Source organism: Triticum dicoccoides, chromosome 3B (assembly GCF_002162155.2).
Source record: "Triticum dicoccoides isolate Atlit2015 ecotype Zavitan chromosome 3B, WEW_v2.0, whole genome shotgun sequence".
NCBI classification, from domain to species: domain Eukaryota; kingdom Viridiplantae; phylum Streptophyta; class Magnoliopsida; order Poales; family Poaceae; genus Triticum; species Triticum dicoccoides.
The window spans coordinates 103876287-103893788 of NC_041385.1; positions in this window are offsets into that span (position 1 = coordinate 103876287).

The following is a 17502-nucleotide window of genomic DNA, read 5'->3' on the forward strand; positions in this document are numbered from 1 at the left end:
CATGAGGGTTGGGGGGTGCTGGGCACCCTCATGGCCGCCTTGCTTGTTTCTTGACTTCCACTCCAAGTCCTCTGGATCATGTTTGTTCCAAAAAGATTGCTCCTGAAGGTTTCATTCCGTTTGGACTCAGTTTGATATTCCTTTTCTTCGAAACACTGAAATAGGCAAAAAAAGCCCAGCAATTCGGGCTGGGCCTTGGTTAGTAGGTTAGTCCCAAAAATGATATAAAAGTGTAAAGTAAAGCCCATAAACATCCAAAACGGGTAATATAATAGCATGGAACAATAAAAAAATATAGATACGCTGGAGACGTATCATGCATCCTCAAGCTTAATTCCTGCTCGTCCTCGAGTAGGTAAATGATAAAACCAGAAATTTTGATGTGGAATGCTACCTAGCATATTTCTCAATGTAATTTTCTTTATTGTGGCATGTATGTTCAGATCCAAATGATTCAAAATAAAAGTTCATATTGACATAAGAAATAGTAGTACTTCAAGCATACTAATAAAGCAATCATGTCTTCTCAAAATAACATGGCTAAAGAAAGTTATCCCTACAAAATCATATAGTCTGGCTATTGCTCTATCTTCACCACACAAAGTATTTAATCATGCACAACCCCGATGACAAGCCAAGCAATTGTTTCATACCTTAGTAATCTCAAACCTTTTCAATTTTCATGCAATACATGAGCGTGAGCCATGGACATAGCACTATATGTGGAATAGAATGGTGGTTGTGGACAAAACAAAAAGGAGAAGATAGTATCACATCAACTAGGCGTATCAACGGGCTATGGAGATGCCCATTAATAGATATCAATGTGAGTGAGTAGGGATTTCCATGCAACGGATGCACTAGAGCTATAAATGTATGAAAGCTCAACAAAAGAAACTAAGTGGGTGTGCATCCAACTTGCTTGCTCACGAAGACCTAGGCATTTTGAGGAAGCCCATCATTGGAATATACAAGCCAAGTTCTATATTCAAAAATTCCCACTAGTATATGAAAGTGACAACATAAGAGACTTTGGCCCAGTTCTTTTGCCAGAATCTGGGGATTCCCCCTGAATCCAACCCCAACCCAGCTTCTCCCAAAATCTTTGAGCCTCATTTGTTTTATAATCCAATCTAGTTAGGGTATAATTAGACAAGATTGTAAAACAAATGGGGTTCAAAGATTCTGGGAGAAGCTGGGTAGGGGTCGGATTCTGGGAGAATCCCCAGATTCTGGCAAAAGAACTGTGCCTTTCTATCATGAAGACCATGGTGCTATTTTGAAGCACATGTGTGGAAAAAGAGATAGTAGCATTGTCCCTTCTCTCTTTTTCTCTCATTATTTTTTCTTTTCTCTTTTTTTTCTTTTTTTTCTTTTCTTTTTTGGCGGGCTTCTTTGGCCTCTTTTTTTTCATGGGCTTCTTTGGCCTCTTTTATTTTTATAAAGTCCGAAGTCTCATCTGACTTGTGGGGGAATCATAGTCTTCATCATCCTTTCTTCACTGGGACAATTCTCTAATAATGAAGATCATCACACTTTTATTTATTTACAACTCAAGATTACAACTCGATACTTAGAACAAGATATGACTCTATATAGATGCCTCCGGCGGTGTACCGGGATATGCAATGAATCAAGAGTGACATGTATGAAAAATTATAAGGTGGCTTTGCCACAAATACGAGGTCTACTACATGATCTTGCAAAGAGCAATATGACAATGATGATGCGTGTCATAATAAATGGAACGGTGGAAAGTTGCATGGCAATATATCTCGGAATGGCTATGGAAATGCCATAATAGGTAGGTATGGTGGTTGTTTTGAGGAAGGAATATGGTGGGTGTATGGTACCGGATAAAGTTGCGTGGCACAAGAGAAGCTAGCAATGGTGGAAGGGTGAAAGTGCGTATAATCCATGGACTCAACATTAATCATAAAGAACTCATATACTTATTGCAAAAATCTACAAGACATTGAAAACAAAGTACTACGCGCATGCTCCTAGGGGGATAGATTGGTAGGAAAAGACCATCGCTCGTCCCCGATCGCCACTCGTAAGGAAGACAATCAATAAATAAAATTGTGCTCCAACTTCATCACAAAGCGGTTCACCACACATGCATGCTACGGGAATCACAAACCTCAACACAAGTATTCTTTAAATTCACAATTACCCAACTAGCATGACTCTAATATCACCAGCTCTATATCTCAAAACAATTATCAAGTATCAAATTGATCATAGCATCCAATTCACTTTCTATGATAGTTTTTATTATACCCAACTTGGATGCCCATCATTCTAGGACCAAATTTGTAACCATAGCAAATACCATGCTGTTCTAAAAGACTCTCAAAATAATATAAGTGAAGCAAGAGATATCAACAATTTCCACAAAATTAAGCCACTACCATGCTCTAAAAGATATAAGTGAAGCACTAGAGCAAAAAATATCTAGCTCAAAAGATATAAGTGAAGCACTAGAGCAAAAATTATCTAGCTCAAAAGATATAAGTGAAGCACATAGAGTATTCTAATATATTTCAAATCAAGTATTTCTCTCCCAATAGGTGTGTACAGCAAGGATGATTGTGATAAAATAACAAGCAAATACTAATATTATACATGACGCTCCAAGCAAACCACATATCATGTGGCGAATAAAAATATAGCTCCAAGTAAAGTTACCGATAGACGAAGACGAAAGAGGGGATGCCTTCCGGGGCATCCCCAATCTTAGGATTTTGGTTTTCCTTGAATATCTTGGGGTGCCATGGGCATCCCCAAGCTTGGGCTTTTTCCACCCATTATTCCATAGTCCATCAAATCTTGACCCAAAACTTGAAAACTTCACAACACAAAACTCAGCAGGAAATCTCATAAGCTCCGTTAGTGCGAGAAAGAAAAACCACCACATAAGGTACTGTAATGAACTCATTCTTTATTTATATTGGTGTTAAACCTACTGTATTCCAACTTCTCTATGGTTCATACTCCTACATACTAGCCATAGATGCATCAAAATAAGCAAACAACACACTGAAAGCAGAATCTGTCAAAAACAGAACAGTCTGTAGCAATATGTAACTTTCGAATACTTCTAGAACTCCAAAAATCCTACCAAAATAGGACGTCCTAGGAAATTTGTCTATTGATCTACAGAAAAAGGAATCAACGCAAAGCATGTTGCTGTGATTTATTGAATTGTTTCTCGTGACCGCAAAGTTTCTGTTTTCAGCAGAATCAAATTGGCTCCTACCATAGGTTACCCTATAGGTTTTACTTGGCAGAAACACTAATTAAAACAAAAAAACACATCTAAACAGAGAGTAGATGCAAAATTTATTACTAAATAGGAGCAAAAACAAAGAAACTAAAATAAAATTGGGTTGCCTCCCAACTAGTGCTATTGTTTAACGCCCCAAGCTAGGCATAAAAGCGAGGATAGATCTAAGTAGTGCCATCTTTGGCATTTGATTCATAAGTAGCTCGCATGATAGATTCATAAGGTAATTTGACTTTCTTTCTTGGAAAGTGCTCCATGCCTTTCCTTAATGGAAATCGGAATCTAATATTCCCTTCCTTCATATCAATAATCGCACCAATCGTTCTAAGGAAAGGTCTACCAAGAATAATAGGACATGAAAGATTGCAATGAATGTCAAGAACGATTAAATCTACGGGCACATAGTTCCTATTTGCAACAATAAGAACATCATTGATCCTTCCCATAGTCTTTTTAATGGTGGAATCCACAAGGTGCAAATTTAAAGAGCAATCATCAAATTCATGGAAACCTAGAATATCACATAAAGTTTTCGGAATTGTGGAAACACTAGCACCCAAATCACACAAAGCATAACACTCATAATCTTTAATTTTAATCTTTATAGTAGGTTCCCACTCATCATTAAGTTTTCTAGGTATAGAAACTTCCAAATTAAGTTTTTCATCATAAGATTGCATCACGGCATCAACAATATGTTTGGTAAAGGCTTTATTTTGACTATAAGCATGAGGAGAATTCAACATGGATTGCAACAAGGAAATACAATCTATTAAAGAGCAATTATCATAATTAAATTCCTTGAAATCCAAAGTAGTGGGTTCATCACTATGTAAAGTTTTGACTTTTCCAATCCCATTTTTACCAAATTTAGCACCAAGATCTAAAAACTCCGAATCATTGGGACGCCTTTTAACTAAAGTTGACTCATCTCCAGTCCCATCATTATTAAGATTCATATTGCAAAACAAAGATTTAATAGGGGACACGTCAATAACTTTTAGATCTTCATCATTATTTTCATCCAACTTTTCTAGTTTGGAAGCCATCTTATTGACTAAAGTGGCTTGCTTATCAGAAATTTGGGCTATAGATTTTTCGAGACGAGTGATTTGAGAGTTCAAACCATAAAATTCTTTAGACATATCATCAAGCTCTTTGTTCATATACCCCATAAAACTTTTTTGTTCTTTAAGCTCCTTTCTAAAAAAATTATTATGCTCAAATTGCAAAGTCATAAAACTTCTAATGTTTGATTCAATCTCTTCCAACCTTCTAAGATGAAGGTCGGTGTTTTTAGGAAAAGCCATAAGGGCAAACAGGCACACAAGAAGACAGGCGAAAGAGAGAGGATATTGGGCAAGAGAGGGAGAATAAAATGGCAAGGGTGAAGTGGGGGAGAGGAAAACGAGAGGCAAATGGCAAATAATGTAATGCGAGGGAGATGAGTTTGTGATGGCTACTTGGTATGTCTTGACTTGAGCGAAGACCTCCCCGGCAACGGCGCTAGAAATCCTTCTTGCTACGTCTTGATCTTGTGTTGGTTTTCCTTGAAGAGGAAAGGGTGATGCAGCAATAGTAGCGTAAATATTTCCCTCAATTTTTGAGAACCAAGGTATCAATCCAGTAGGAGGCTCCTCACAAGTCCCACGCACCTACACAAACAAACAAGAACTCGCAACCAACGCAATAAAGGGGTTGTCAATCCCTTCACGAGCACTTGCGAAAGTGAGATTTGATAGAGATAATATGATAAGATAAATATATTTTTGGTATTTTATGATATAGATTGGAAAAGTAAATATGCAAATAAAAGTAGATTGAAAGCTTATATGATAAGAGATAGACCTAGTGGCCATATGTTTCACTAGTGGCTTCTCTCAAGATTGATAGAAAAGCGAATAATTACGAGATTATCTAGGCATGATCATGTATATAGGCATCACGTCCGTGACAAGTAGACCGAAATGATTCTGCATCTACTACTATTACTCCACACATCGTCCGCTATCTAGCATGCATCTAGAGTATTAAGTTCATGAAGAACAGAGTAACGCTTTAAGAAAGATGACATGATGTAGAGGGATAAACTCATGCAATATGATATAAACCCCATCTTTTTATCCTCGATGGAAACAATACAATACGTGCCTTGCTACCGCTGCTGTCACTGGGAAAGGACACCGCAAGATTGAACCCAAAGCTAAGCGCTTCTCCCATGGCAAGAAAGATCAATCTAGTAGGCCAAACCAAACTGATAATTCGAAGAGACTTGCAAAGATAACTTAATCACACATAAAAGAATTCAGAGGAGATTCAAATATTTCTCATAGATAAACTTGATCATAAACCCACAATTCATCGGATCTCGACAAAGACACAGCAAAAAGAGTTACATCGAATAGATCTCCAAGAAGAGGAAGGAGAACTTTGTATTGAGAATCCAAGAGAGAGAAGAAGCCATCTTTCTAATAACTATGGACCCGAAGGTCTGTGGTAAACTACTCACAACTCATCGGAGAGGCCTTGGAGATGATGTAGAGGCCCTCCGTGGTGGATTCCCCCTCCGGCGGAGCACCGGCGACAGCTCCAAGATGGGATCTTGCGGCTACAGAAGGTTACGGTGGTGGAATTAGTTTTTCGTGGTCGCTTCTGATGTTTTTGGGGTACGGGTGTATATATAGAAGGAAGAAGTACATCGGTGGATGATCGAGGGGCCCACGAGGGTGGGGGGCACGCCCACCTGTAGGGGGCGCGCCGGGCACCCCCGTGGCTGCCTTGCTTGTTTCTTGACTTCCATTCCAAGTCCTCTAGACCATGTTTGTTCCAAAAAGATCGCTCCTGAAGGTTTCATTCCGTTTGGACTCTGTTTGATATTCCTTTTCTTCAAAACACTGAAATAGGAAAAAAACAGCAATTCGGGTTGGGCCTCTGGTTTGTAGGTTAGTCCCAAAAAGGATATTAAAGTGTAAAGTAAAGCCCATAAACATCCAAAATGGGTAATATAATAGCATGGAACAATAATAAATTATAGATACGTTGGAGACGTATCAGTCTATAAGCAAAAGTACCGAAAGGGCAAGTAAAGGTGGTCTTTTCTTGATAATCCGCTGACACAGGTATTTGAGAGAAACCAGAGTAACCATCTAGAAAGCAAAAATGTGTGTGTTTGGATAGTCTTTCTAGCATTTGATCAATAAAAGGTAAAGGGTAATGATCCTTTTTAGTAGCTTTATTTAATTTGCGGAAATCAATTACCATCCTATAACCTGTAATAATACTTTGCGGGATCAATTCATCTTTATCATTAGGAACAACAGTAATACCTCCCTTCTTAGGGACACAATGGACATGACTTACCCACTTACTATCAGCAACGAGATAAATTATACCTGCCTCTAGGAGCTTTAGTATTTCCTTTCTTACCACTTCCTTCATCTTAGGGTTTAACCGTCGTTGATGATCAATAACTGGTTTGGCGTCTTCTTCCAACTTAATTTTTTTTTGGCATAGAGTGGGACTAATGCCCTTAAGATCATCAAGAGTATATCCAATAGCAGCACGATGCTTCTTCAGAGTTTTCAATAATCTTTCCTCTTCCTGCTCTAAAAGGTTAGCACTAATAATAACAGGATATATCTTCTTTTCATCAAGATAAGCATATTTAAGAGTATCATGTAATGGTTTAAGTTCAAACACGGGATCACCCTTGGGTGATGGGAGATCCCCTAGGATTTCAACAGGTAAGTTGTGTTTCAAAATAGGACCCTGTTTAAATAATACTTCATCTGTTTCCCTTCTTTCATTCATGAACATACATTCTCATGGTCTAGCAAATATTGTTCTAAAGGATCAATAGGAGGTACAACAATAGAAGCAAGACCGATAATTTCATCCTTACTAGACAGTTCTTTATCATGGGGTTGTCTACCAAATTTAGCAAAATTAAACTCATGAGTCATATCATCCAAGCCAATCGTGACAACATCTTTTTCACAATCAATTCTAGCATTAACAGTATTCAAGAAGGGTCTACCAAATATAATGGGACAAAATTTATCTTGTGGGGAACCAAGAACAAGAAAATCAGCCAGATATTTAGCTTTCCCACACAAGACTTCAACATCTCTAACAATCCCAATTGGTGAAATAGCATCTCTATTGGCAAGCTTAATTGTAACATCAATATCTTCCATCTCAGCAGGTTCAATATCATGCATAATTTCTTGATATAAGGAAATAGGTATTGCACAAGCACTAGCACCCATATCACATAAGCCATGATAACAATGATCCCCTATTTTAATAGAAATAACAGGCATGCCCACTATGGATCTATGTTTCTTAGCATCAGGTTTAGCAATTCTAGTAGCTTCATCACAGAAATAAATAACATGCCCATCAATATTATCAGCCAAGAGATCTTTAACCACAACAATATTAGGTTCAACTTGAATTTTCTTAGGTGGTGTAGGTGTTTTAGTATTACTTTTACGAACCACAGTTGAAGTTTTAGCATGATCTTTTATCCTAATAGGGAAATGAGGTTTCTCAATATAAGTAGTAGGGACAATAGGATCATTATAAGTGATAGTATTTTCTTCAACTTTAATAGGTGCAACTACTTTTACTTCAGTGGGAGGATTATATTTAAACCACTTCTCCTTAGGGAGATCAACATGAGTAGCAAATGATTCACAGAAACAAGCTACTATTTCAGAGTCAAGTCCATATTTAGTACTAAATCCATGAAAAGCATCAGTATCCATAAAAGATTTAACATAATCAAACTTAGGTGTCATACCTAACTCCTTACCATTGTCGGAATCCCAATCTTCAGTGTTGAGTTTAATTATTTCCAATAAATCCCACTTGAATTCAATAGTCTTCATCATAAAAGACCCAACACAAGAAGTATGAAGCATGGTGCGATTGTTGAGAGGAAGCCGAGCATACAATTTTTGAATAATCATTTCTCTTGAGAGCTCATGATTGGGGCATGAATATAACATTGACTTAAGCCTCCCCCAAGCTTGAGCGACGCTTTCTCCTTCGTGAGGCCAAAAATTATATATGTAATTACGATCACGATGAACAAGATGCATAGGATAGAACTTCTGGTGAAATTCCAATTTCAATCGTTTATAGTTCCAGGATCCCATATCATCACACAGCCTATACCATGTCATTGCGTCCCCCTTCAAAGAAAAAGGGAAAACCTTCTTATTGATAACATCCTCAGGCATACCTGTAAGCTTAAATAATCTAAAAACTTCAGCTACGTAGATTAGGTGCAAGTCGGGATGTAATGTTCCATCTCCTGTAAAAGGATTAGCTAGAAGTTTCTCTACCATACCCGAAGGAATTTCAAAGTAAACATTTTCAGTAGGTTGAGGAGCAACTCTTTGCTCTACTAGTCGGGGTGAAGATACCCCGAACAAGCCCCTCAAAGGATTAGTTTCCATAGTAACAAGTGACAGTAAATTTCAGCACACTATCACTACAAAAGAAAAGACACATCCGTGACATTTTGGGCCGAACGAAACTTTTTTCTGTCATACATATGACACTTCTATGACGATAATTGTGACAAAACCCGGTATCATCATAGATGTGGTGGGCTCCTACTTCTATGACAAAAAATCATGACAGAAAATGGGCTTTTCGTCCTGGGCGGTCCGGAGACGCAGCTGCATGACATTCTTTGGGCCGTCCATGACGGAAAAAACCGTGGTAGAAGCGAGGGCGAGGAAAATTTTGGGGAGTTCCCAGTTACGGTGGGTGGTCGGGGGACGAGCGATGCACGTTTCTCTCATACACGTACGCGCGTGTGTGCGAGGCGTTGGCTCTAACTGAAGCCGAGCGAGGCGTTGGGCTCTAACTGAACCCGAGCGATTGCACTGCAGGCTACGCGTTACTGAACCCGAGCGATCAATTCCTTCGCTACTGCTCCTAACTGAAGTCGATCGATGCTGCCTCTTTGGATGAATAGTGAGTGTTGCGGGGGGTTTGGATGAACAGTGAGTGGTGGGAGTGGATGAATAGGACCCATGGCATTGCCTCTGGATGAACAGGACCCCGATCGATCGAGCCGGTTGGGGCTGGATGAATAGGACCCCGTGGAGGGCTGGATGAACAGGATGACCCCGTGGAGGGCTGAATGAACAGTAGACGGTGGAGGGGTGGATGAACAGTAGCCAGTGGAGGGGTGGTTGAACAGGTGCCCATGGAAAGGGGTGGTTGAACAATAGCCTGTGGAGTGGCGCGCGGTGGAGGCTGGATGAACAGGAGCCCGTGGATGAACAGTCGCAGGTGGAGGATGGAGGAGGTCGACGCTGGAGATGAAAAGTATCCCGTTGAGTCCCGTTTTGCGGTATTCCACACCCCTCCCAATGAACAGGACCCCTGTTTCGACCGTAGCGCTCCAACACAAGTCCATTTCATCCGTTTTGCGGTAGGCCACACCCCTCCCGATCAACAGGACCCCCGTTTCGACCGTAGGGGGTCCGTTTCCTCCGTTTTGCGGTACGCCAGACCCCTCCCGATGAACAGGATCCCGTTTCGAACATGGCCGGTCGAACACAAGGCCGTTTCCTCCGTTCTGTGGTACGCGAGGCCTCGTTTCCATCGCCTGTTCCGTCCAAGCCCTCCCGATGAACACGACGATGCATTCCGTTCCGACCCAGCCGGTTGGCTCCCCATGAACATGACGACGATGCTGTTTCTCCGTTCCGACCCAGCCATGCACACGAGCCCTGACCGTACGTATATATGCGCGAGTAGGCGTTCGAGACCCCACCCGTATGTACACATACGTGGCCGTATTTTCTTTCTTGCACACTGGCTGCTGTACGTACGTGTACATGCTACGTGCGCGCCTCTACATCGACCAGTATATATGTACGTACATGTTCGCGACCAGAATGACAACACTACGTACGCTTCAACCAGGTGGGTCCCGTCTGTCAGGTACTTCCTTGCGTGCGAAGATGTAGCTGGTGGGTCCCAGCAGTCAGGGGGGCGAATCGTTTTTTTTTCGGACGCACTTCCTTGCGTGCGGAGATGTGGCTGGTGGGTCCCAGCAGTCAGGGGGGCGAATCTATTTTTTGCCTGGACACATTTCCTTGCGTAAGAAGATGTAGCTGGTGGGTCCCAGTAGTCAGGGGGAAACATTTTTTTTGCGAAATACGGTGGCCCGTCTGGTGGGTCCCTGATCTCAGGTGGAGGAATAATTATTTTGCGCATAACAAGGAGGCACTTCCTTGCTGCGGCCGTGGACCCAGCTGTCAGCCTCTCCACGTACAGTCCACTTCAGATGCATGTCGGTCATTGACCATGTTGACCAGGCCGCGCCGAGAGCACCAGGGCGATGGACAATGGCGAGGCCTAGGAAGGAACGACACGGAGGCAGGGAAGACTCGGCAGTTGTTTCCCACGCGGAGGGGAGTACGACTGTATGAGGGTTTACTGGTTCGTTTGCCGTCGCCGGAGAATAACAGTAGGTGTGGGTGAGTAGAGGGATGGTTGGCCCAGCGATGGGAGTACGGTGGGGCGGTGAGGCCTGCGCGGCAGCACAGCCGGCCGCAGGGAGGAGGGAGCAGGCAGTCCCACCGGCGCTTGTTTGAGCAGCTGGAGCAGGAAGAGCAGAGATTGAAGAAGCACGAAGGCCGTTGGATGGACATCCAATAGTCACTGCTTGTGCGCCAACCTTTTTTTAGGAAAGCCTCAAATCATTGTAAAATAGCATACAACCCATCTGCCATTATTTCTAATAATTTATAGCCCATTTTCTAATTCTTAAGGTTTTTTGGCATTACAGCCCATATTGTGGCCACGGTTAAAAAACTATATGAAATTTTGCATATTTCGGTGCGGTCCGAACTGTTTTTAATCCTGAAATTTTGAGTCACATTCAAACTGATTTTAAAAATAAATGTATATCAATATAAAATCCAACAAATTGTCCACGCATAAAAATCAATGCAATTTAAAATCTCGAAATGAAAAAAAGAAATTTGAAAGTAATTGCCAATTTGATGTGTTTTAAAAATGTACAACCCATTTCTCATTACTGATAGGCCATTTTCTCGGCCAGCCGAATGAAGCTCTCCTCGTCTTGAAAGATTTGCAGCCCAACAGGCCTGATAAACCGACTTACTTGGCAAATCACAAAAAAACTGGGCTGTGGACCCAGTTGCGGCCGTTGTCCTAGCTGTCAGCCTCTCCACGTACAGTACTCTTCCGATGGAAGCCGGTCGTTGACCACATTGACCACGCCGCGCCGAGAGCACCAAGGTGGTGGATGATGACGAGGCCAAGGAAGGGGAAGACATGGAGCCGGGGAAGACGTGGCAGTGGATGCCCACGCGGAGAGGAGTACGAGGGTTCACTGGTTCGGCTACGGCGTGAGGCTATCGTTGCTGCAGAATAACAGGGGGTGTGGGTGAGTAGAGGGATGCCCTGGGCCAGCAGTGAGAGTAGTAGGGCGCGGTGAGGCCTCTGCGGCATCACAGCCGGCCATGAGAGGCCGGAGCATGCGACACGACCGGCGCTGCTTTGGGCGGCTGGAGCAAGAAGACCAGAGGTTGAAGAAGCACTATGGCCGTTGGATGGACATCATACGGTCACTGGAGCTAGAATCGTTCATATTGACTAAGTTGACAAAGCCCTCCGTCCCCGTCAACTTAGTAGGCCCACAAGTCAGCCACCCACTATGGTGGGTCCCATCTAGCAGGGGGTATTCATTTTTTTGTGCGTAATAAGGAGGCACTTCCTTGCGTGTGATGATATAGCTGGTGGGTCCGACCTGTCAGCGAGGGGAACATTTTTTTTCGCGAAATACAGAAGCCCTTCCCACGTACAGTCCACGTACAGTTCGTAATAAGGAGGAACTTTCCTTACCTGCCACCATGGACCTCGTGGGTCCCAGCCATCAGGCTCTCAATGTACAATCCTCTTCCGATGACTCTCGTATGTTGACCACACCGCGCCGAGTGCACCGAGGCGGTGGACGACGATGAGGCCCCAGACTGGAATGACCCGGAGACGGGGAAGACGCGGTAGTGGAGTCACAGACGGAGAGGAGTGGGAAACTTGACTGGTTCGGGTGCGGGGTGGGCCTACACTCGACAGAGAATAGCAGGAGGTGCAGAGTGGAGGGATGGCCTGATCGTCGGTGGGGTAGCGTTTCGCTGAGGAGCGCAAAACAACGCCGCTGGACGCCGAAGGCTGGAGCAGGCGGTCCCGGCAGCGCTGGGGGAAGAAGACGAGAGATTGAAGAAGAATGCCAGCCGTTGGATGTAAATCCAACGCCTTCTTAGGCTACGACCTACTGGCCCACATGTCAGCCAGTCCATTTGTTTTTAGTCCATGTGGTGGGCTGAGTGAAACAATGATGTATCATCTATGCAGCCCATTTATGTATGGTAGAATTTAAATCCCATTTGCATTTTTCTCGAAATCCGTGGACTTGCTGGCTGGGTGAAAATATCATGTTGGGCTAGACGGAGAAATGTTATAAAAACATAAACACATGATTGCACGTCTATTACTGCATTGGTCAGTAAAATCTTTGCAAGCTTATGTACGCAATCACTAGGAGTTAACTTGCCAAGTTATATATAAACAATTATTATTATTTTGTAAGAACTTTCAACTTATGAAATAAAATATCATTTAAATTTGATGAGTTAATAGTACGTGGGGTATTATTATTTTTTAGGCTAGACGTGGGACAGTTGAGTTGGTTGTAGGGAAAAGTACTGGAAGAAAACATAGTTTACATCGAAAAAGAAAGTGGGAGAAAATTCAGGGACCTACTGGGTCCACCTGAGGAGGGGAATATGTTGGGAGGAAGGAGATTCAAAGAACGGCAGCCGAGTGAACTAGTTTTTTTAATGGACAAGTGAACTAGTTACATACATAAGCAAATAGCCACTAGAAAAAGCCGTCAGGTTAATGGGTTCTTAAAGAAATATTTCAGATAAAACAGATAATTACGACACATAGGCTAATGCATGAAACACTCAGATGATAAAGGTGCTTATAAACAGATAAAGTACAACATCTAGACCTTCCTGGCATGCTTGATAATGAGGTTGCGGCTGTCCGTGTACTCGTCGGTTACGGGAAGCAAACACACCCTCATTTCCAAGATCTGCCTGTACATGTCGTAGCATGTGTATGCGTCCTTGGCCGCGTAGGTTATGTAGGCTAGATTCAGAGGTACCTCCCACGTGTTCACATCCTTGGTATTGTTGTCTTCTTTCATGTTGGTGTATCAGGGGTCGATGATGGTCTCGGCGAGGTCAACCACGGAGTCCTTCTCCTGCCCATTGCTGATGATCTTGTATTGTTTCTGGATGTCGACAAGCTTGTTGCACCAGATGTCCGAATCGCCGCGTTCTTCCTTCTCTCCATGGTAGCAAAGGTGTAGTCGGCGCTGCCGATGAAACGAGCAAATGCTCCAGAACCTCTGATGGCCCTGCAGAAGTGGTAGATGAGACCCTCGCCCCACACACATACCTGGGCGACGGTGATCCGCTGGTCCCTATCAGGAGACGAATGGATGGGCACAAGGTCTAGTCCTGCAACCTTGTGCTTTCTCGTCCTGTAGGTACTGCTTGAACTCGGCGAGGCAGAGCTTCACTGAGTCCGGATCGTTGGTGTATATCACATTCAACTTGGTGCAGCCATAGGACTGAACGGCAAACTCAAAGGGGAACTCCTTGCTGAAGTCCATATCCAGCAGGCTCACCCCTCGGATCTCCATTGGAGTCTCTTCAAGTGAATGAGTGTGTAGTCTGCGGCAGCAATTCGTTTTTGTCAGGACCCCGACTCGATGTCACATCGATCTAGCTCGTAACACCTCATATCACTTTGCGGCCTCATGCACGGTATACCCACGGGTGTCGTCTTACCTTTGCCCGGGACCGTTTGCGCCTTTCGGCTCACGTATATGATAGTGTCGCTAGCATCCATATGATAAGGAGCCCGGGCTGACATGACTAGTCGTAAACCCAAAGTGGCACAGACTTACAGGGACAGGCATCCATGACCCAGCTTCGAACGTGTCGGTCATCAGCAAGTGGGTCCGGGCTGTAGCACTGGGCTAGCAGGACTCCGGTAAACCGGGCTGTAGCGGGCTAACAGGACTCCGGTACTCAATGCATGACATTTCCCCGAAGGGACAGACACCGGAACGAAGAAGGACACATGCCGGCCAGCCTAAGTGTTCCAGAGCAGTAGCAAGCTACCATGGCTCAGCGGTAACACTAGGAGACATTTCCCGGTAAGAGAGGCTACTAAAGATAAACAACTAGATAGTCAGATCCCACACATACCAAGCATTTCAATCATCACACAATATGCCCGATATGTGCAAACACAACAAGGCATAACAACATGACTCTATGACACAAGCACTTTATTTAAGGCTCAGAGAGCCATACATAATATACACAAAGGTACGGGTCACACGACCCAGCATTCAAGTCATACTGTCATACAAACCAGCAGCGGAAGTAACTTGTCTGAGTACAGACAACTAGAAAGATAAAAGAGGCTTGGAAAGCCTAGCTATACTACGTGGTCCTTCACAAGCTCAGGATCACCACCTGGGCCTTTAGCCTACTCATTGATGTCAACGTCTACGTAGAACCCATCAGAAGGGGTTGCAGCGTCTTCTGTAAAAATGTAAATTATAGCAACATGAGTACAAAGGTACTCAGCAAGACTTACATCAGATCCTTTATACATGCATATTATCAAGAAGGGTTGGTGGAGTTGTTGCAGCAAGCCAGCTTTGACTCTTGGCTAGGCTAACCTACGAGACTCCAATTTGAAACGGTTTTGCATACACGAGTCCACTACTCACCACTTCAATACACTACCGAGGATCCACCTCCGTCTTCCTACGGAAGAGCCATCCTCAGCACTCACACTTATCTTGAGGCTTTTAGCAGTTTCCATTTACTTGTCTATGAACTGTATAGGCAACCAAGTAGTCCTTTACCGCGGACGCGGCTATTCGAATAGATCATGATAACCCTGCAGGGGTGTACTTCTTCATACATGTTTCCACCACTTAGCGTCTGCACACGACATGTGCTCGGCAGACTTCAAGCGAAAGCCGACGTGGGTGTAGACCACGACCTACCTAAACACCTAAGTCTCTAGTCCAGGTTTATCGCCTATCCAGGTTCCATCCGCAGGGAGTCCGGCCGAGGTTTCCCATACGGCCCCGAACGATGTGAACAGGGTTCCCGAGATACCTAACGGGTATTCGGTACACCGTGCCACGTACCTACCGCATCACAGCCCACCCCTACGGTCAGCGCTGTCCACGGCCTCCAGTAGGCTACAAACACCAGAAACTACTTGCAACTCCTGGACAGAGAGCTAGGGTGAATAAGAAGTCGAGCGGGGTCATATTTCAGGGCCCAATGCATGGTAGTAGCTGTATCTTAAATCACACATACAGATCTCAATGCTTAAGGTCGGCTTCAATGAAACAACCCACCATGTACTCCTACATGGCCTCTCATCGATACCTTTACCAAATCGTGTTGACCACACCACTCTCATTACCGACATAATCATTTCACTCTAGCCATCACCCATATGAACCAGACCTGACACGACTCTAAGCATAGCAGGCATAGCAAGGTAGGAACAAGACATACATATGGCTCAATCAACTCCTACACATGCTAGTGGGTTTCATCTAGTTACTGTGGCAATGACAGGTCATGCAGAGGAAATGGGTTCAACTACCGTAGCACACAACAGTTTGAAACGCGTTGTCTTGATGCAGTAAAAGAGAGCAGGAGCGAGAACATGGGATTGTATCGATATGATCAAAGGGTTGGTTGCTTGCCTGATGGTTCGATGCACTGATACGGTTCTTCTTAGGGTAATCACGGTACTCCTCGGGGGCAGATCCTGCCGCAAAGAACACCGATACACAACCATCACCAAACAATGTGCAACAATATGATGCATGCATGAAACATAGCAATATGAGTGTGTTGGGCTAATGCAACTAAGACCAGAAGGGTTTGAACCAATTTGAATCAAAGATTCAATTTTTCAAACTCAAACATGGCCCTTTAAAGTGTTTTTCCTTGTTCTGCATTAAACACCAAGTTAACTTGTTTAATCATGCATGAAAATAGTACAGATGGATAGATTGGATTTTTCTGATCATTTTTCATATATAATTTGTCTGATTTGGAGTTACAGAATAAAAGTTATGAATATTTAAAGTTTAAACTATATTCTGGAATTTCCTATATTAGATTAATTCCAGAAAATCAATTATGGCGTCAGCCTGACGTCAGTGTGACGTCAGCAGGTCAACGGAACACGTCTAGGTCAAACCTGACAGTGGGTCCCGCGTGTCAGTGTGATTAGTTTAATTAAGGTTTAAATAAAACTAAACCTGTTTAATTAACAGGGCTGGGCCCCACCTGTCATTGACTCAGGGGAGTCAACCAGGGCCCACCCGTGGTCAAACCCGGGTCAGCTGCACCGGCGTTTAGCCGCCAGCGAGCCCGACGCGGCGGCGGAAGTAGTTTTGGCCGTTTCGGCCACCAAATGGGTCGCGGAGACCACCGGAGTGGAGCTGAGGACGAGCCGCAGCTCTTGGTGGAGTCCGTTGGGGTCGGGGTGGCCGGAGTTGGCGCCGGCGACGACTTTGGCGGCCACCGGGGTTCGGCCGAAGACGAACTTGACGCTAGAGGGGTCGGTGAGGCTCGGGGAGTGGCTAGTTAGGTGCTAAGTGACACGGTGAGTATGATGGACACCAGTTTGTGGCCGGAGGGTGACCGGGAGCACGTCGGCGACGAGCTCCACGGCGGTGGGTGCGGTTGAGCTCCGGGAGGTTGCTACACGGCTCGGGAGCAAGAACGGAAGGGAGGGGAAGATGGCTAAGCTCACAGTGAGTGCGACGAAGCCCTTGGTGTGGCCGGAGATGAACCGGAGCGACGACGGCGTTGAAGGGGATCTCCGGCGACGGCGGTTCGGGCGAGGTCGTTGCGGTGGACTCGGGCGTTGCGAGCGCTCGGGGCTCGGCTGCTCGATGAAGTGGACAGCGGCGGAGCTCCTGGACACGATGAGAGGACGCACGGGTGGCGGGGAGCACGGCTACGACGAAGGCACGGCGATGGTGGCGTCGGCCATGGCGGGGAGCGCGAGGGGGAGGAGCTGGAGAG